This window comes from Rhinoderma darwinii, unplaced genomic scaffold, assembly GCF_050947455.1.
Source record: "Rhinoderma darwinii isolate aRhiDar2 unplaced genomic scaffold, aRhiDar2.hap1 Scaffold_548, whole genome shotgun sequence".
NCBI lineage: Eukaryota > Metazoa > Chordata > Amphibia > Anura > Rhinodermatidae > Rhinoderma > Rhinoderma darwinii.
The window spans coordinates 120,064-138,560 of NW_027464098.1; the positions used below are offsets into that span (position 1 = coordinate 120,064).

Here is an 18,497-nt window from a genome sequence, read left to right on the forward strand (position 1 = left end):
GGGCGTTGCCAGGAAGGCGTTTTTATGTAGATTCCTCCTCTTTCAGCACTGCATTGTGGTGCAAGCAAAAGAAGCAAATCCTGTCTGGCTTCCTCTCCGGCCTTTATTCACCTCCCGTGTAGCTGTGAGTGTGTGAGCCTGCAGGGCCCCATGGAATTGCCTAGAAGTAGGCTGAATCGCTGCAAGGGCTGAACAGCAGTATCGGGCAGGCTCGGGCAACGCGCGGCCCGTTCGGGTTATCGCTTCTCGGCCTTTTGGCTAAGATCAAGTGTAGTATCTGTTCTTATCAGTTTAATATCTGATACGTCCCCTATCTGGGGACCATATATTAAATGGATTTTTAGAACAGGGAGATGGAAATAGAGCTTGCTCTGTCCACTCCACGCATTGACCTGGTATTGCAGTATTTCCAGGACCGGTGCACCCTTTCCTTATGTGTTGACTAAAAGCAGATTCCAAAAGTGTTTTTTGTCTTTGCTATTGTTTCTGTCTTTCTGAAGGGATCTCCCCTTTTAATCCCATTATTTCAACACCTGTTGGACAATGCATGAGTGATAATGAGCTCATTGATTAAATGCAATTAATGAATAGATTGCCACCTCTTGTTGTGTGTCGTCTGTGTTTCTGTGTTTCCGGCATTTCACATTGGAACACCTCATTCACCTTCCTTGTCTTCTCTCCGCCCTCCCTTTTAGGTAAGTTAAAGAGCTGCACCTGAGCCAGCCACTGATTGATTGATTGATTGATTGATTGATTGATTGATTGATTGATTGATTGATTGATGCAGCACAACAGTCAAATAGTGGAGTGGAGTAGGGGAACAGCAAACAGCCAATAAAGCAGCCCGCCCGCTCGCCTGCCCGCCACAATGGACCTACCTGTGTACACTAGATGGATGTGATGGAATGTACTGTCGTCCCTACATTTCAAGAAGAAGTAAGAATTGCAGTTGCAACAAAGCCTTGCTTGCCTACAAAGAGAGCAGCAATTTGGATTTGTTACTATGTTACCTAGAAGAATAACAAACTGTGCAAGGATGGAGGTTGTAGGAGCAAGGAGAAGTTGTCTGTAAAGTTGGTGGATGCCTATTTTCCATTTTGCAGTCCCTTGTCTCCCTCTTGTGGCCTCCTGGAGGCAACTAGCTGTGCAAAAAAAAGACAGCCTGGCGGCCGGCTGTTGCAGTGTTGCCCTCTCAGGCAACACTGAGTGACTGACTGAGCCTCACCGTCTTATATAAAGTTCAGACGGAACTTTGCACGTGTCATAGTGGAGCCCTCAGGATTCCAGAGCCAGCTTTCTGACATCATAATGGGGCCTCAGAGATAAAAGCCTGGGCCCAGGCAGTGTTGGTCAGTGCTGCTCAGCAGGCAGCACTGGACTGGACTGGATTACAGCTGATACAAGGTGTGAAGGAACAAGGGGTGGCTGTGGGCATGCACTTGCTGCCGCTGCCAGTGTTTATCTGCATGGCAGCAGGGCATTTGGGCGTTGCCAGGAAGGCGTTTTTATGTAGATTCCTCCTCTTTCAGCACTGCATTGTGGTGCAAGCAAAAGAAGCAAATCCTGTCTGGCTTCCTCTCCGGCCTTTATTCACCTCCCGTGTAGCTGTGAGTGTGTGAGCCTGCAGGGCCCCATGGAATTGCCTAGAAGTAGGCTGAATCGCTGCAAGGGCTGAACAGCAGTATCGGGCAGGCTCGGGCAACGCGCGGCCCGTTCGGGTTATCGCTTCTCGGCCTTTTGGCTAAGATCAAGTGTAGTATCTGTTCTTATCAGTTTAATATCTGATACGTCCCCTATCTGGGGACCATATATTAAATGGATTTTTAGAACAGGGAGATGGAAATAGAGCTTGCTCTGTCCACTCCACGCATTGACCTGGTATTGCAGTATTTCCAGGACCGGTGCACCCTTTCCTTATGTGTTGACTAAAAGCAGATTCCAAAAGTGTTTTTTGTCTTTGCTATTGTTTCTGTCTTTCTGAAGGGATCTCCCCTTTTAATCCCATTATTTCAACACCTGTTGGACAATGCATGAGTGATAATGAGCTCATTGATTAAATGCAATTAATGAATAGATTGCCACCTCTTGTTGTGTGTCGTCTGTGTTTCTGTGTTTCCGGCATTTCACATTGGAACACCTCATTCACCTTCCTTGTCTTCTCTCCGCCCTCCCTTTTAGGTAAGTTAAAGAGCTGCACCTGAGCCAGCCACTGATTGATTGATTGATTGATTGATTGATTGATTGATTGATTGATTGATTGATTGATGCAGCACAACAGTCAAATAGTGGAGTGGAGTAGGGGAACAGCAAACAGCCAATAAAGCAGCCCGCCCGCTCGCCTGCCCGCCACAATGGACCTACCTGTGTACACTAGATGGATGTGATGGAATGTACTGTCGTCCCTACATTTCAAGAAGAAGTAAGAATTGCAGTTGCAACAAAGCCTTGCTTGCCTACAAAGAGAGCAGCAATTTGGATTTGTTACTATGTTACCTAGAAGAATAACAAACTGTGCAAGGATGGAGGTTGTAGGAGCAAGGAGAAGTTGTCTGTAAAGTTGGTGGATGCCTATTTTCCATTTTGCAGTCCCTTGTCTCCCTCTTGTGGCCTCCTGGAGGCAACTAGCTGTGCAAAAAAAAGACAGCCTGGCGGCCGGCTGTTGCAGTGTTGCCCTCTCAGGCAACACTGAGTGACTGACTGAGCCTCACCGTCTTATATAAAGTTCAGACGGAACTTTGCACGTGTCATAGTGGAGCCCTCAGGATTCCAGAGCCAGCTTTCTGACATCATAATGGGGCCTCAGAGATAAAAGCCTGGGCCCAGGCAGTGTTGGTCAGTGCTGCTCAGCAGGCAGCACTGGACTGGACTGGATTACAGCTGATACAAGGTGTGAAGGAACAAGGGGTGGCTGTGGGCATGCACTTGCTGCCGCTGCCAGTGTTTATCTGCATGGCAGCAGGGCATTTGGGCGTTGCCAGGAAGGCGTTTTTATGTAGATTCCTCCTCTTTCAGCACTGCATTGTGGTGCAAGCAAAAGAAGCAAATCCTGTCTGGCTTCCTCTCCGGCCTTTATTCACCTCCCGTGTAGCTGTGAGTGTGTGAGCCTGCAGGGCCCCATGGAATTGCCTAGAAGTAGGCTGAATCGCTGCAAGGGCTGAACAGCAGTATCGGGCAGGCTCGGGCAACGCGCGGCCCGTTCGGGTTATCGCTTCTCGGCCTTTTGGCTAAGATCAAGTGTAGTATCTGTTCTTATCAGTTTAATATCTGATACGTCCCCTATCTGGGGACCATATATTAAATGGATTTTTAGAACAGGGAGATGGAAATAGAGCTTGCTCTGTCCACTCCACGCATTGACCTGGTATTGCAGTATTTCCAGGACCGGTGCACCCTTTCCTTATGTGTTGACTAAAAGCAGATTCCAAAAGTGTTTTTTGTCTTTGCTATTGTTTCTGTCTTTCTGAAGGGATCTCCCCTTTTAATCCCATTATTTCAACACCTGTTGGACAATGCATGAGTGATAATGAGCTCATTGATTAAATGCAATTAATGAATAGATTGCCACCTCTTGTTGTGTGTCGTCTGTGTTTCTGTGTTTCCGGCATTTCACATTGGAACACCTCATTCACCTTCCTTGTCTTCTCTCCGCCCTCCCTTTTAGGTAAGTTAAAGAGCTGCACCTGAGCCAGCCACTGATTGATTGATTGATTGATTGATTGATTGATTGATTGATTGATTGATTGATTGATTGATTGATGCAGCACAACAGTCAAATAGTGGAGTGGAGTAGGGGAACAGCAAACAGCCAATAAAGCAGCCCGCCCGCTCGCCTGCCCGCCACAATGGACCTACCTGTGTACACTAGATGGATGTGATGGAATGTACTGTCGTCCCTACATTTCAAGAAGAAGTAAGAATTGCAGTTGCAACAAAGCCTTGCTTGCCTACAAAGAGAGCAGCAATTTGGATTTGTTACTATGTTACCTAGAAGAATAACAAACTGTGCAAGGATGGAGGTTGTAGGAGCAAGGAGAAGTTGTCTGTAAAGTTGGTGGATGCCTATTTTCCATTTTGCAGTCCCTTGTCTCCCTCTTGTGGCCTCCTGGAGGCAACTAGCTGTGCAAAAAAAAGACAGCCTGGCGGCCGGCTGTTGCAGTGTTGCCCTCTCAGGCAACACTGAGTGACTGACTGAGCCTCACCGTCTTATATAAAGTTCAGACGGAACTTTGCACGTGTCATAGTGGAGCCCTCAGGATTCCAGAGCCAGCTTTCTGACATCATAATGGGGCCTCAGAGATAAAAGCCTGGGCCCAGGCAGTGTTGGTCAGTGCTGCTCAGCAGGCAGCACTGGACTGGACTGGATTACAGCTGATACAAGGTGTGAAGGAACAAGGGGTGGCTGTGGGCATGCACTTGCTGCCGCTGCCAGTGTTTATCTGCATGGCAGCAGGGCATTTGGGCGTTGCCAGGAAGGCGTTTTTATGTAGATTCCTCCTCTTTCAGCACTGCATTGTGGTGCAAGCAAAAGAAGCAAATCCTGTCTGGCTTCCTCTCCGGCCTTTATTCACCTCCCGTGTAGCTGTGAGTGTGTGAGCCTGCAGGGCCCCATGGAATTGCCTAGAAGTAGGCTGAATCGCTGCAAGGGCTGAACAGCAGTATCGGGCAGGCTCGGGCAACGCGCGGCCCGTTCGGGTTATCGCTTCTCGGCCTTTTGGCTAAGATCAAGTGTAGTATCTGTTCTTATCAGTTTAATATCTGATACGTCCCCTATCTGGGGACCATATATTAAATGGATTTTTAGAACAGGGAGATGGAAATAGAGCTTGCTCTGTCCACTCCACGCATTGACCTGGTATTGCAGTATTTCCAGGACCGGTGCACCCTTTCCTTATGTGTTGACTAAAAGCAGATTCCAAAAGTGTTTTTTGTCTTTGCTATTGTTTCTGTCTTTCTGAAGGGATCTCCCCTTTTAATCCCATTATTTCAACACCTGTTGGACAATGCATGAGTGATAATGAGCTCATTGATTAAATGCAATTAATGAATAGATTGCCACCTCTTGTTGTGTGTCGTCTGTGTTTCTGTGTTTCCGGCATTTCACATTGGAACACCTCATTCACCTTCCTTGTCTTCTCTCCGCCCTCCCTTTTAGGTAAGTTAAAGAGCTGCACCTGAGCCAGCCACTGATTGATTGATTGATTGATTGATTGATTGATTGATTGATTGATTGATTGATGCAGCACAACAGTCAAATAGTGGAGTGGAGTAGGGGAACAGCAAACAGCCAATAAAGCAGCCCGCCCGCTCGCCTGCCCGCCACAATGGACCTACCTGTGTACACTAGATGGATGTGATGGAATGTACTGTCGTCCCTACATTTCAAGAAGAAGTAAGAATTGCAGTTGCAACAAAGCCTTGCTTGCCTACAAAGAGAGCAGCAATTTGGATTTGTTACTATGTTACCTAGAAGAATAACAAACTGTGCAAGGATGGAGGTTGTAGGAGCAAGGAGAAGTTGTCTGTAAAGTTGGTGGATGCCTATTTTCCATTTTGCAGTCCCTTGTCTCCCTCTTGTGGCCTCCTGGAGGCAACTAGCTGTGCAAAAAAAAGACAGCCTGGCGGCCGGCTGTTGCAGTGTTGCCCTCTCAGGCAACACTGAGTGACTGACTGAGCCTCACCGTCTTATATAAAGTTCAGACGGAACTTTGCACGTGTCATAGTGGAGCCCTCAGGATTCCAGAGCCAGCTTTCTGACATCATAATGGGGCCTCAGAGATAAAAGCCTGGGCCCAGGCAGTGTTGGTCAGTGCTGCTCAGCAGGCAGCACTGGACTGGACTGGATTACAGCTGATACAAGGTGTGAAGGAACAAGGGGTGGCTGTGGGCATGCACTTGCTGCCGCTGCCAGTGTTTATCTGCATGGCAGCAGGGCATTTGGGCGTTGCCAGGAAGGCGTTTTTATGTAGATTCCTCCTCTTTCAGCACTGCATTGTGGTGCAAGCAAAAGAAGCAAATCCTGTCTGGCTTCCTCTCCGGCCTTTATTCACCTCCCGTGTAGCTGTGAGTGTGTGAGCCTGCAGGGCCCCATGGAATTGCCTAGAAGTAGGCTGAATCGCTGCAAGGGCTGAACAGCAGTATCGGGCAGGCTCGGGCAACGCGCGGCCCGTTCGGGTTATCGCTTCTCGGCCTTTTGGCTAAGATCAAGTGTAGTATCTGTTCTTATCAGTTTAATATCTGATACGTCCCCTATCTGGGGACCATATATTAAATGGATTTTTAGAACAGGGAGATGGAAATAGAGCTTGCTCTGTCCACTCCACGCATTGACCTGGTATTGCAGTATTTCCAGGACCGGTGCACCCTTTCCTTATGTGTTGACTAAAAGCAGATTCCAAAAGTGTTTTTTGTCTTTGCTATTGTTTCTGTCTTTCTGAAGGGATCTCCCCTTTTAATCCCATTATTTCAACACCTGTTGGACAATGCATGAGTGATAATGAGCTCATTGATTAAATGCAATTAATGAAAAGATTGCCACCTCTTGTTGTGTGTCGTCTGTGTTTCTGTGTTTCCGGCATTTCACATTGGAACACCTCATTCACCTTCCTTGTCTTCTCTCCGCCCTCCCTTTTAGGTAAGTTAAAGAGCTGCACCTGAGCCAGCCACTGATTGATTGATTGATTGATTGATTGATTGATTGATTGATTGATTGATTGATGCAGCACAACAGTCAAATAGTGGAGTGGAGTAGGGGAACAGCAAACAGCCAATAAAGCAGCCCGCCCGCTCGCCTGCCCGCCACAATGGACCTACCTGTGTACACTAGATGGATGTGATGGAATGTACTGTCGTCCCTACATTTCAAGAAGAAGTAAGAATTGCAGTTGCAACAAAGCCTTGCTTGCCTACAAAGAGAGCAGCAATTTGGATTTGTTACTATGTTACCTAGAAGAATAACAAACTGTGCAAGGATGGAGGTTGTAGGAGCAAGGAGAAGTTGTCTGTAAAGTTGGTGGATGCCTATTTTCCATTTTGCAGTCCCTTGTCTCCCTCTTGTGGCCTCCTGGAGGCAACTAGCTGTGCAAAAAAAAGACAGCCTGGCGGCCGGCTGTTGCAGTGTTGCCCTCTCAGGCAACACTGAGTGACTGACTGAGCCTCACCGTCTTATATAAAGTTCAGACGGAACTTTGCACGTGTCATAGTGGAGCCCTCAGGATTCCAGAGCCAGCTTTCTGACATCATAATGGGGCCTCAGAGATAAAAGCCTGGGCCCAGGCAGTGTTGGTCAGTGCTGCTCAGCAGGCAGCACTGGACTGGACTGGATTACAGCTGATACAAGGTGTGAAGGAACAAGGGGTGGCTGTGGGCATGCACTTGCTGCCGCTGCCAGTGTTTATCTGCATGGCAGCAGGGCATTTGGGCGTTGCCAGGAAGGCGTTTTTATGTAGATTCCTCCTCTTTCAGCACTGCATTGTGGTGCAAGCAAAAGAAGCAAATCCTGTCTGGCTTCCTCTCCGGCCTTTATTCACCTCCCGTGTAGCTGTGAGTGTGTGAGCCTGCAGGGCCCCATGGAATTGCCTAGAAGTAGGCTGAATCGCTGCAAGGGCTGAACAGCAGTATCGGGCAGGCTCGGGCAACGCGCGGCCCGTTCGGGTTATCGCTTCTCGGCCTTTTGGCTAAGATCAAGTGTAGTATCTGTTCTTATCAGTTTAATATCTGATACGTCCCCTATCTGGGGACCATATATTAAATGGATTTTTAGAACAGGGAGATGGAAATAGAGCTTGCTCTGTCCACTCCACGCATTGACCTGGTATTGCAGTATTTCCAGGACCGGTGCACCCTTTCCTTATGTGTTGACTAAAAGCAGATTCCAAAAGTGTTTTTTGTCTTTGCTATTGTTTCTGTCTTTCTGAAGGGATCTCCCCTTTTAATCCCATTATTTCAACACCTGTTGGACAATGCATGAGTGATAATGAGCTCATTGATTAAATGCAATTAATGAATAGATTGCCACCTCTTGTTGTGTGTCGTCTGTGTTTCTGTGTTTCCGGCATTTCACATTGGAACACCTCATTCACCTTCCTTGTCTTCTCTCTGCCCTCCCTTTTAGGTAAGTTAAAGAGCTGCACCTGAGCCAGCCACTGATTGATTGATTGATTGATTGATTGATTGATTGATTGATTGATTGATTGATTGATTGATTGATTGATTGATGCAGCACAACAGTCAAATAGTGGAGTGGAGTAGGAGAACAGCAAACAGCCAATAAAGCAGCCCGCCCGCTCGCCTGCCCGCCACAATGGACCTACCTGTGTACACTAGATGGATGTGATGGAATGTACTGTCGTCCCTACATTTCAAGAAGAAGTAAGAATTGCAGTTGCAACAAAGCCTTGCTTGCCTACAAAGAGAGCAGCAATTTGGATTTGTTACTATGTTACCTAGAAGAATAACAAACTGTGCAAGGATGGAGGTTGTAGGAGCAAGGAGAAGTTGTCTGTAAAGTTGGTGGATGCCTATTTTCCATTTTGCAGTCCCTTGTCTCCCTCTTGTGGCCTCCTGGAGGCAACTAGCTGTGCAAAAAAAAGACAGCCTGGCGGCCGGCTGTTGCAGTGTTGCCCTCTCAGGCAACACTGAGTGACTGACTGAGCCTCACCGTCTTATATAAAGTTCAGACGGAACTTTGCACGTGTCATAGTGGAGCCCTCAGGATTCCAGAGCCAGCTTTCTGACATCATAATGGGGCCTCAGAGATAAAAGCCTGGGCCCAGGCAGTGTTGGTCAGTGCTGCTCAGCAGGCAGCACTGGACTGGACTGGATTACAGCTGATACAAGGTGTGAAGGAACAAGGGGTGGCTGTGGGCATGCACTTGCTGCCGCTGCCAGTGTTTATCTGCATGGCAGCAGGGCATTTGGGCGTTGCCAGGAAGGCGTTTTTATGTAGATTCCTCCTCTTTCAGCACTGCATTGTGGTGCAAGCAAAAGAAGCAAATCCTGTCTGGCTTCCTCTCCGGCCTTTATTCACCTCCCGTGTAGCTGTGAGTGTGTGAGCCTGCAGGGCCCCATGGAATTGCCTAGAAGTAGGCTGAATCGCTGCAAGGGCTGAACAGCAGTATCGGGCAGGCTCGGGCAACGCGCGGCCCGTTCGGGTTATCGCTTCTCGGCCTTTTGGCTAAGATCAAGTGTAGTATCTGTTCTTATCAGTTTAATATCTGATACGTCCCCTATCTGGGGACCATATATTAAATGGATTTTTAGAACAGGGAGATGGAAATAGAGCTTGCTCTGTCCACTCCATGCATTGACCTGGTATTGCAGTATTTCCAGGACCGGTGCACCCTTTCCTTATGTGTTGACTAAAAGCAGATTCCAAAAGTGTTTTTTGTCTTTGCTATTGTTTCTGTCTTTCTGAAGGGATCTCCCCTTTTAATCCCATTATTTCAACACCTGTTGGACAATGCATGAGTGATAATGAGCTCATTGATTAAATGCAATTAATGAATAGATTGCCACCTCTTGTTGTGTGTCGTCTGTGTTTCTGTGTTTCCGGCATTTCACATTGGAACACCTCGTTCACCTTCCTTGTCTTCTCTCCGCCCTCCCTTTTAGGTAAGTTAAAGAGCTGCACCTGAGCCAGCCACTGATTGATTGATTGATTGATTGATTGATTGATTGATTGATTGATTGATGCAGCACAACAGTCAAATAGTGGAGTGGAGTAGGGGAACAGCAAACAGCCAATAAAGCAGCCCGCCCGCTCGCCTGCCCGCCACAATGGACCTACCTGTGTACACTAGATGGATGTGATGGAATGTACTGTCGTCCCTACATTTCAAGAAGAAGTAAGAATTGCAGTTGCAACAAAGCCTTGCTTGCCTACAAAGAGAGCAGCAATTTGGATTTGTTACTATGTTACCTAGAAGAATAACAAACTGTGCAAGGATGGAGGTTGTAGGAGCAAGGAGAAGTTGTCTGTAAAGTTGGTGGATGCCTATTTTCCATTTTGCAGTCCCTTGTCTCCCTCTTGTGGCCTCCTGGAGGCAACTAGCTGTGCAAAAAAAAGACAGCCTGGCGGCCGGCTGTTGCAGTGTTGCCCTCTCAGGCAACACTGAGTGACTGACTGAGCCTCACCGTCTTATATAAAGTTCAGACGGAACTTTGCACGTGTCATAGTGGAGCCCTCAGGATTCCAGAGCCAGCTTTCTGACATCATAATGGGGCCTCAGAGATAAAAGCCTGGGCCCAGGCAGTGTTGGTCAGTGCTGCTCAGCAGGCAGCACTGGACTGGACTGGATTACAGCTGATACAAGGTGTGAAGGAACAAGGGGTGGCTGTGGGCATGCACTTGCTGCCGCTGCCAGTGTTTATCTGCATGGCAGCAGGGCATTTGGGCGTTGCCAGGAAGGCGTTTTTATGTAGATTCCTCCTCTTTCAGCACTGCATTGTGGTGCAAGCAAAAGAAGCAAATCCTGTCTGGCTTCCTCTCCGGCCTTTATTCACCTCCCGTGTAGCTGTGAGTGTGTGAGCCTGCAGGGCCCCATGGAATTGCCTAGAAGTAGGCTGAATCGCTGCAAGGGCTGAACAGCAGTATCGGGCAGGCTCGGGCAACGCGCGGCCCGTTCGGGTTATCGCTTCTCGGCCTTTTGGCTAAGATCAAGTGTAGTATCTGTTCTTATCAGTTTAATATCTGATACGTCCCCTATCTGGGGACCATATATTAAATGGATTTTTAGAACAGGGAGATGGAAATAGAGCTTGCTCTGTCCACTCCACGCATTGACCTGGTATTGCAGTATTTCCAGGACCGGTGCACCCTTTCCTTATGTGTTGACTAAAAGCAGATTCCAAAAGTGTTTTTTGTCTTTGCTATTGTTTCTGTCTTTCTGAAGGGATCTCCCCTTTTAATCCCATTATTTCAACACCTGTTGGACAATGCATGAGTGATAATGAGCTCATTGATTAAATGCAATTAATGAATAGATTGCCACCTCTTGTTGTGTGTCGTCTGTGTTTCTGTGTTTCCGGCATTTCACATTGGAACACCTCATTCACCTTCCTTGTCTTCTCTCTGCCCTCCCTTTTAGGTAAGTTAAAGAGCTGCACCTGAGCCAGCCACTGATTGATTGATTGATTGATTGATTGATTGATTGATTGATTGATTGATTGATTGATGCAGCACAACAGTCAAATAGTGGAGTGGAGTAGGAGAACAGCAAACAGCCAATAAAGCAGCCCGCCCGCTCGCCTGCCCGCCACAATGGACCTACCTGTGTACACTAGATGGATGTGATGGAATGTACTGTCGTCCCTACATTTCAAGAAGAAGTAAGAATTGCAGTTGCAACAAAGCCTTGCTTGCCTACAAAGAGAGCAGCAATTTGGATTTGTTACTATGTTACCTAGAAGAATAACAAACTGTGCAAGGATGGAGGTTGTAGGAGCAAGGAGAAGTTGTCTGTAAAGTTGGTGGATGCCTATTTTCCATTTTGCAGTCCCTTGTCTCCCTCTTGTGGCCTCCTGGAGGCAACTAGCTGTGCAAAAAAAAGACAGCCTGGCGGCCGGCTGTTGCAGTGTTGCCCTCTCAGGCAACACTGAGTGACTGACTGAGCCTCACCGTCTTATATAAAGTTCAGACGGAACTTTGCACGTGTCATAGTGGAGCCCTCAGGATTCCAGAGCCAGCTTTCTGACATCATAATGGGGCCTCAGAGATAAAAGCCTGGGCCCAGGCAGTGTTGGTCAGTGCTGCTCAGCAGGCAGCACTGGACTGGACTGGATTACAGCTGATACAAGGTGTGAAGGAACAAGGGGTGGCTGTGGGCATGCACTTGCTGCCGCTGCCAGTGTTTATCTGCATGGCAGCAGGGCATTTGGGCGTTGCCAGGAAGGCGTTTTTATGTAGATTCCTCCTCTTTCAGCACTGCATTGTGGTGCAAGCAAAAGAAGCAAATCCTGTCTGGCTTCCTCTCCGGCCTTTATTCACCTCCCGTGTAGCTGTGAGTGTGTGAGCCTGCAGGGCCCCATGGAATTGCCTAGAAGTAGGCTGAATCGCTGCAAGGGCTGAACAGCAGTATCGGGCAGGCTCGGGCAACGCGCGGCCCGTTCGGGTTATCGCTTCTCGGCCTTTTGGCTAAGATCAAGTGTAGTATCTGTTCTTATCAGTTTAATATCTGATACGTCCCCTATCTGGGGACCATATATTAAATGGATTTTTAGAACAGGGAGATGGAAATAGAGCTTGCTCTGTCCACTCCACGCATTGACCTGGTATTGCAGTATTTCCAGGACCGGTGCACCCTTTCCTTATGTGTTGACTAAAAGCAGATTCCAAAAGTGTTTTTTGTCTTTGCTATTGTTTCTGTCTTTCTGAAGGGATCTCCCCTTTTAATCCCATTATTTCAACACCTGTTGGACAATGCATGAGTGATAATGAGCTCATTGATTAAATGCAATTAATGAATAGATTGCCACCTCTTGTTGTGTGTCGTCTGTGTTTCTGTGTTTCCGGCATTTCACATTGGAACACCTCATTCACCTTCCTTGTCTTCTCTCCGCCCTCCCTTTTAGGTAAGTTAAAGAGCTGCACCTGAGCCAGCCACTGATTGATTGATTGATTGATTGATTGATTGATTGATTGATTGATTGATTGATTGATTGATGCAGCACAACAGTCAAATAGTGGAGTGGAGTAGGGGAACAGCAAACAGCCAATAAAGCAGCCCGCCCGCTCGCCTGCCCGCCACAATGGACCTACCTGTGTACACTAGATGGATGTGATGGAATGTACTGTCGTCCCTACATTTCAAGAAGAAGTAAGAATTGCAGTTGCAACAAAGCCTTGCTTGCCTACAAAGAGAGCAGCAATTTGGATTTGTTACTATGTTACCTAGAAGAATAACAAACTGTGCAAGGATGGAGGTTGTAGGAGCAAGGAGAAGTTGTCTGTAAAGTTGGTGGATGCCTATTTTCCATTTTGCAGTCCCTTGTCTCCCTCTTGTGGCCTCCTGGAGGCAACTAGCTGTGCAAAAAAAAGACAGCCTGGCGGCCGGCTGTTGCAGTGTTGCCCTCTCAGGCAACACTGAGTGACTGACTGAGCCTCACCGTCTTATATAAAGTTCAGACGGAACTTTGCACGTGTCATAGTGGAGCCCTCAGGATTCCAGAGCCAGCTTTCTGACATCATAATGGGGCCTCAGAGATAAAAGCCTGGGCCCAGGCAGTGTTGGTCAGTGCTGCTCAGCAGGCAGCACTGGACTGGACTGGATTACAGCTGATACAAGGTGTGAAGGAACAAGGGGTGGCTGTGGGCATGCACTTGCTGCCGCTGCCAGTGTTTATCTGCATGGCAGCAGGGCATTTGGGCGTTGCCAGGAAGGCGTTTTTATGTAGATTCCTCCTCTTTCAGCACTGCATTGTGGTGCAAGCAAAAGAAGCAAATCCTGTCTGGCTTCCTCTCCGGCCTTTATTCACCTCCCGTGTAGCTGTGAGTGTGTGAGCCTGCAGGGCCCCATGGAATTGCCTAGAAGTAGGCTGAATCGCTGCAAGGGCTGAACAGCAGTATCGGGCAGGCTCGGGCAACGCGCGGCCCGTTCGGGTTATCGCTTCTCGGCCTTTTGGCTAAGATCAAGTGTAGTATCTGTTCTTATCAGTTTAATATCTGATACGTCCCCTATCTGGGGACCATATATTAAATGGATTTTTAGAACAGGGAGATGGAAATAGAGCTTGCTCTGTCCACTCCACGCATTGACCTGGTATTGCAGTATTTCCAGGACCGGTGCACCCTTTCCTTATGTGTTGACTAAAAGCAGATTCCAAAAGTGTTTTTTGTCTTTGCTATTGTTTCTGTCTTTCTGAAGGGATCTCCCCTTTTAATCCCATTATTTCAACACCTGTTGGACAATGCATGAGTGATAATGAGCTCATTGATTAAATGCAATTAATGAATAGATTGCCACCTCTTGTTGTGTGTCGTCTGTGTTTCTGTGTTTCCGGCATTTCACATTGGAACACCTCATTCACCTTCCTTGTCTTCTCTCCGCCCTCCCTTTTAGGTAAGTTAAAGAGCTGCACCTGAGCCAGCCACTGATTGATTGATTGATTGATTGATTGATTGATTGATTGATTGATTGATGCAGCACAACAGTCAAATAGTGGAGTGGAGTAGGGGAACAGCAAACAGCCAATAAAGCAGCCCGCCCGCTCGCCTGCCCGCCACAATGGACCTACCTGTGTACACTAGATGGATGTGATGGAATGTACTGTCGTCCCTACATTTCAAGAAGAAGTAAGAATTGCAGTTGCAACAAAGCCTTGCTTGCCTACAAAGAGAGCAGCAATTTGGATTTGTTACTATGTTACCTAGAAGAATAACAAACTGTGCAAGGATGGAGGTTGTAGGAGCAAGGAGAAGTTGTCTGTAAAGTTGGTGGATGCCTATTTTCCATTTTGCAGTCCCTTGTCTCCCTCTTGTGGCCTCCTGGAGGCAACTAGCTGTGCAAAAAAAAGACAGCCTGGCGGCCGGCTGTTGCAGTGTTGCCCTCTCAGGCAACACTGAGTGACTGACTGAGCCTCACCGTCTTATATAAAGTTCAGACGGAACTTTGCACGTGTCATAGTGGAGCCCTCAGGATTCCAGAGCCAGCTTTCTGACATCATAATGGGGCCTCAGAGATAAAAGCCTGGGCCCAGGCAGTGTTGGTCAGTGCTGCTCAGCAGGCAGCACTGGACTGGACTGGATTACAGCTGATACAAGGTGTGAAGGAACAAGGGGTGGCTGTGGGCATGCACTTGCTGCCGCTGCCAGTGTTTATCTGCATGGCAGCAGGGCATTTGGGCGTTGCCAGGAAGGCGTTTTTATGTAGATTCCTCCTCTTTCAGCACTGCATTGTGGTGCAAGCAAAAGAAGCAAATCCTGTCTGGCTTCCTCTCCGGCCTTTATTCACCTCCCGTGTAGCTGTGAGTGTGTGAGCCTGCAGGGCCCCATGGAATTGCCTAGAAGTAGGCTGAATCGCTGCAAGGGCTGAACAGCAGTATCGGGCAGACTCGGGCAACGCGCGGCCCGTTCGGGTTATCGCTTCTCGGCCTTTTGGCTAAGATCAAGTGTAGTATCTGTTCTTATCAGTTTAATATCTGATACGTCCCCTATCTGGGGACCATATATTAAATGGATTTTTAGAACAGGGAGATGGAAATAGAGCTTGCTCTGTCCACTCCACGCATTGACCTGGTATTGCAGTATTTCCAGGACCGGTGCACCCTTTCCTTATGTGTTGACTAAAAGCAGATTCCAAAAGTGTTTTTTGTCTTTGCTATTGTTTCTGTCTTTCTGAAGGGATCTCCCCTTTTAATCCCATTATTTCAACACCTGTTGGACAATGCATGAGTGATAATGAGCTCATTGATTAAATGCAATTAATGAATAGATTGCCACCTCTTGTTGTGTGTCGTCTGTGTTTCTGTGTTTCCGGCATTTCACATTGGAACACCTCATTCACCTTCCTTGTCTTCTCTCCGCCCTCCCTTTTAGGTAAGTTAAAGAGCTGCACCTGAGCCAGCCACTGATTGATTGATTGATTGATTGATTGATTGATTGATTGATTGATGCAGCACAACAGTCAAATAGTGGAGTGGAGTAGGGGAACAGCAAACAGCCAATAAAGCAGCCCGCCCGCTCGCCTGCCCGCCACAATGGACCTACCTGTGTACACTAGATGGATGTGATGGAATGTACTGTCGTCCCTACATTTCAAGAAGAAGTAAGAATTGCAGTTGCAACAAAGCCTTGCTTGCCTACAAAGAGAGCAGCAATTTGGATTTGTTACTATGTTACCTAGAAGAATAACAAACTGTGCAAGGATGGAGGTTGTAGGAGCAAGGAGAAGTTGTCTGTAAAGTTGGTGGATGCCTATTTTCCATTTTGCAGTCCCTTGTCTCCCTCTTGTGGCCTCCTGGAGGCAACTAGCTGTGCAAAAAAAAGACAGCCTGGCGGCCAGCTGTTGCAGTGTTGCCCTCTCAGGCAACACTGAGTGACTGACTGAGCCTCACCGTCTTATATAAAGTTCAGACGGAACTTTGCACGTGTCATAGTGGAGCCCTCAGGATTCCAGAGCCAGCTTTCTGACATCATAATGGGGCCTCAGAGATAAAAGCCTGGGCCCAGGCAGTGTTGGTCAGTGCTGCTCAGCAGGCAGCACTGGACTGGACTGGATTACAGCTGATACAAGGTGTGAAGGAACAAGGGGTGGCTGTGGGCATGCACTTGCTGCCGCTGCCAGTGTTTATCTGCATGGCAGCAGGGCATTTGGGCGTTGCCAGGAAGGCGTTTTTATGTAGATTCCTCCTCTTTCAGCACTGCATTGTGGTGCAAGCAAAAGAAGCAAATCCTGTCTGGCTTCCTCTCCGGCCTTTATTCACCTCCCGTGTAGCTGTGAGTGTGTGAGCCTGCAGGGCCCCATGGAATTGCCTAGAAGTAGGCTGAATCGCTGCAAGGGCTGAACAGCAGTATCGGGCAGGCTCGGGCAACGCGCGGCCCGTTCGGGTTATCGCTTCTCGGCCTTTTGGCTAAGATCAAGTGTAGTATCTGTTCTTATCAGTTTAATATCTGATACGTCCCCTATCTGGGGACCATATATTAAATGGATTTTTAGAACAGGGAGATGGAAATAGAGCTTGCTCTGTCCACTCCACGCATTGACCTGGTATTGCAGTATTTCCAGGACCGGTGCACCCTTTCCTTATGTGTTGACTAAAAGCAGATTCCAAAAGTGTTTTTTGTCTTTGCTATTGTTTCTGTCTTTCTGAAGGGATCTCCCCTTTTAATCCCATTATTTCAACACCTGTTGGACAATGCATGAGTGATAATGAGCTCATTGATTAAATGCAATTAATGAATAGATTGCCACCTCTTGTTGTGTGTCGTCTGTGTTTCTGTGTTTCCGGCATTTCACATTGGAACACCTCATTCACCTTCCTTGTCTTCTCTCCGCCCTCCCTTTTAGGTAAGTTAAAGAGCTGCACCTGAGCCAGCCACTGATTGATTGATTGATTGATTGATTGATTGATTGATTGATTGATTGATTGATGCAGCACAACAGTCAAATAGTGGAGTGGAGTAGGGGAACAGCAAACAGCCAATAAAGCAGCCCGCCCGCTCGCCTGCCCGCCACAATGGACCTACCTGTGTACACTAGATGGATGTGATGGAATGTACTGTCGTCCCTACATTTCAAGAAGAAGTAAGAATTGCAGTTGCAACAAAGCCTTGCTTGCCTACAAAGAGAGCAGCAATTTGGATTTGTTACTATGTTACCTAGAAGAATAACAAACTGTGCAAGGATGGAGGTTGTAGGAGCAAGGAGAAGTTGTCTGTAAAGTTGGTGGATGCCTATTTTCCATTTTGCAGTCCCTTGTCTCCCTCTTGTGGCCTCCTGGAGGCAACTAGCTGTGCAAAAAAAAGACAGCCTGGCGGCCGGCTGTTGCAGTGTTGCCCTCTCAGGCAACACTGAGTGACTGACTGAGCCTCACCGTCTTATATAAAGTTCAGACGGAACTTTGCACGTGTCATAGTGGAGCCCTCAGGATTCCAGAGCCAGCTTTCTGACATCATAATGGGGCCTCAGAGATAAAAGCCTGGGCCCAGGCAGTGTTGGTCAGTGCTGCTCAGCAGGCAGCACTGGACTGGACTGGATTACAGCTGATACAAGGTGTGAAGGAACAAGGGGTGGCTGTGGGCATGCACTTGCTGCCGCTGCCAGTGTTTATCTGCATGGCAGCAGGGCATTTGGGCGTTGCCAGGAAGGCGTTTTTATGTAGATTCCTCCTCTTTCAGCACTGCATTGTGGTGCAAGCAAAAGAAGCAAATCCTGTCTGGCTTCCTCTCCGGCCTTTATTCACCTCCCGTGTAGCTGTGAGTGTGTGAGCCTGCAGGGCCCCATGGAATTGCCTAGAAGTAGGCTGAATCGCTGCAAGGGCTGAACAGCAGTATCGGGCAGGCTCGGGCAACGCGCGGCCCGTTCGGGTTATCGCTTCTCGGCCTTTTGGCTAAGATCAAGTGTAGTATCTGTTCTTATCAGTTTAATATCTGATACGTCCCCTATCTGGGGACCATATATTAAATGGATTTTTAGAACAGGGAGATGGAAATAGAGCTTGCTCTGTCCACTCCACGCATTGACCTGGTATTGCAGTATTTCCAGGACCGGTGCACCCTTTCCTTATGTGTTGACTAAAAGCAGATTCCAAAAGTGTTTTTTGTCTTTGCTATTGTTTCTGTCTTTCTGAAGGGATCTCCCCTTTTAATCCCATTATTTCAACACCTGTTGGACAATGCATGAGTGATAATGAGCTCATTGATTAAATGCAATTAATGAATAGATTGCCACCTCTTGTTGTGTGTCGTCTGTGTTTCTGTGTTTCCGGCATTTCACATTGGAACACCTCATTCACCTTCCTTGTCTTCTCTCCGCCCTCCCTTTTAGGTAAGTTAAAGAGCTGCA

The 18,497-nt window shown here is 47.7% G+C and overlaps 13 non-coding genes across 13 annotated transcripts; all 13 read left to right on the top strand.

Moving 5' to 3' along the window:
* Positions 1-238: 238 nt before the first annotated feature.
* On the top strand, positions 239-429 carry LOC142723138 (U2 spliceosomal RNA). Its single transcript, XR_012875356.1, has one exon. It is a non-coding gene; the product is annotated as a U2 spliceosomal RNA (small nuclear RNA).
* A 1,292-nt stretch (positions 430-1,721) lies between these two features.
* LOC142723140 (U2 spliceosomal RNA) lies at positions 1,722-1,912 on the top strand. Its single transcript, XR_012875358.1, has one exon. It is a non-coding gene; the product is annotated as a U2 spliceosomal RNA (small nuclear RNA).
* Positions 1,913-3,204: 1,292 nt separating this feature from the next.
* On the top strand, positions 3,205-3,395 carry LOC142723141 (U2 spliceosomal RNA). The gene has a single exon (XR_012875359.1). It is a non-coding gene; the product is annotated as a U2 spliceosomal RNA (small nuclear RNA).
* A 1,300-nt stretch (positions 3,396-4,695) lies between these two features.
* Positions 4,696-4,886, top strand: LOC142723143 (U2 spliceosomal RNA). The gene has a single exon (XR_012875360.1). It is a non-coding gene; the product is annotated as a U2 spliceosomal RNA (small nuclear RNA).
* Positions 4,887-6,174: 1,288 nt separating this feature from the next.
* On the top strand, positions 6,175-6,365 carry LOC142723144 (U2 spliceosomal RNA). The gene has a single exon (XR_012875361.1). It is a non-coding gene; the product is annotated as a U2 spliceosomal RNA (small nuclear RNA).
* A 1,288-nt stretch (positions 6,366-7,653) lies between these two features.
* LOC142723145 (U2 spliceosomal RNA) lies at positions 7,654-7,844 on the top strand. The gene has a single exon (XR_012875362.1). It is a non-coding gene; the product is annotated as a U2 spliceosomal RNA (small nuclear RNA).
* A 1,308-nt stretch (positions 7,845-9,152) lies between these two features.
* LOC142723245 (U2 spliceosomal RNA) lies at positions 9,153-9,343 on the top strand. Its single transcript, XR_012875461.1, has one exon. It is a non-coding gene; the product is annotated as a U2 spliceosomal RNA (small nuclear RNA).
* A 1,284-nt stretch (positions 9,344-10,627) lies between these two features.
* Positions 10,628-10,818, top strand: LOC142723146 (U2 spliceosomal RNA). The gene has a single exon (XR_012875363.1). It is a non-coding gene; the product is annotated as a U2 spliceosomal RNA (small nuclear RNA).
* Positions 10,819-12,110: 1,292 nt separating this feature from the next.
* Positions 12,111-12,301, top strand: LOC142723147 (U2 spliceosomal RNA). Its single transcript, XR_012875364.1, has one exon. It is a non-coding gene; the product is annotated as a U2 spliceosomal RNA (small nuclear RNA).
* Positions 12,302-13,597: 1,296 nt separating this feature from the next.
* LOC142723148 (U2 spliceosomal RNA) lies at positions 13,598-13,788 on the top strand. The gene has a single exon (XR_012875366.1). It is a non-coding gene; the product is annotated as a U2 spliceosomal RNA (small nuclear RNA).
* A 1,284-nt stretch (positions 13,789-15,072) lies between these two features.
* LOC142723149 (U2 spliceosomal RNA) lies at positions 15,073-15,263 on the top strand. Its single transcript, XR_012875367.1, has one exon. It is a non-coding gene; the product is annotated as a U2 spliceosomal RNA (small nuclear RNA).
* A 1,280-nt stretch (positions 15,264-16,543) lies between these two features.
* LOC142723150 (U2 spliceosomal RNA) lies at positions 16,544-16,734 on the top strand. The gene has a single exon (XR_012875368.1). It is a non-coding gene; the product is annotated as a U2 spliceosomal RNA (small nuclear RNA).
* A 1,288-nt stretch (positions 16,735-18,022) lies between these two features.
* On the top strand, positions 18,023-18,213 carry LOC142723152 (U2 spliceosomal RNA). The gene has a single exon (XR_012875370.1). It is a non-coding gene; the product is annotated as a U2 spliceosomal RNA (small nuclear RNA).
* The last annotated feature ends 284 nt before the right edge of the window (positions 18,214-18,497 follow it).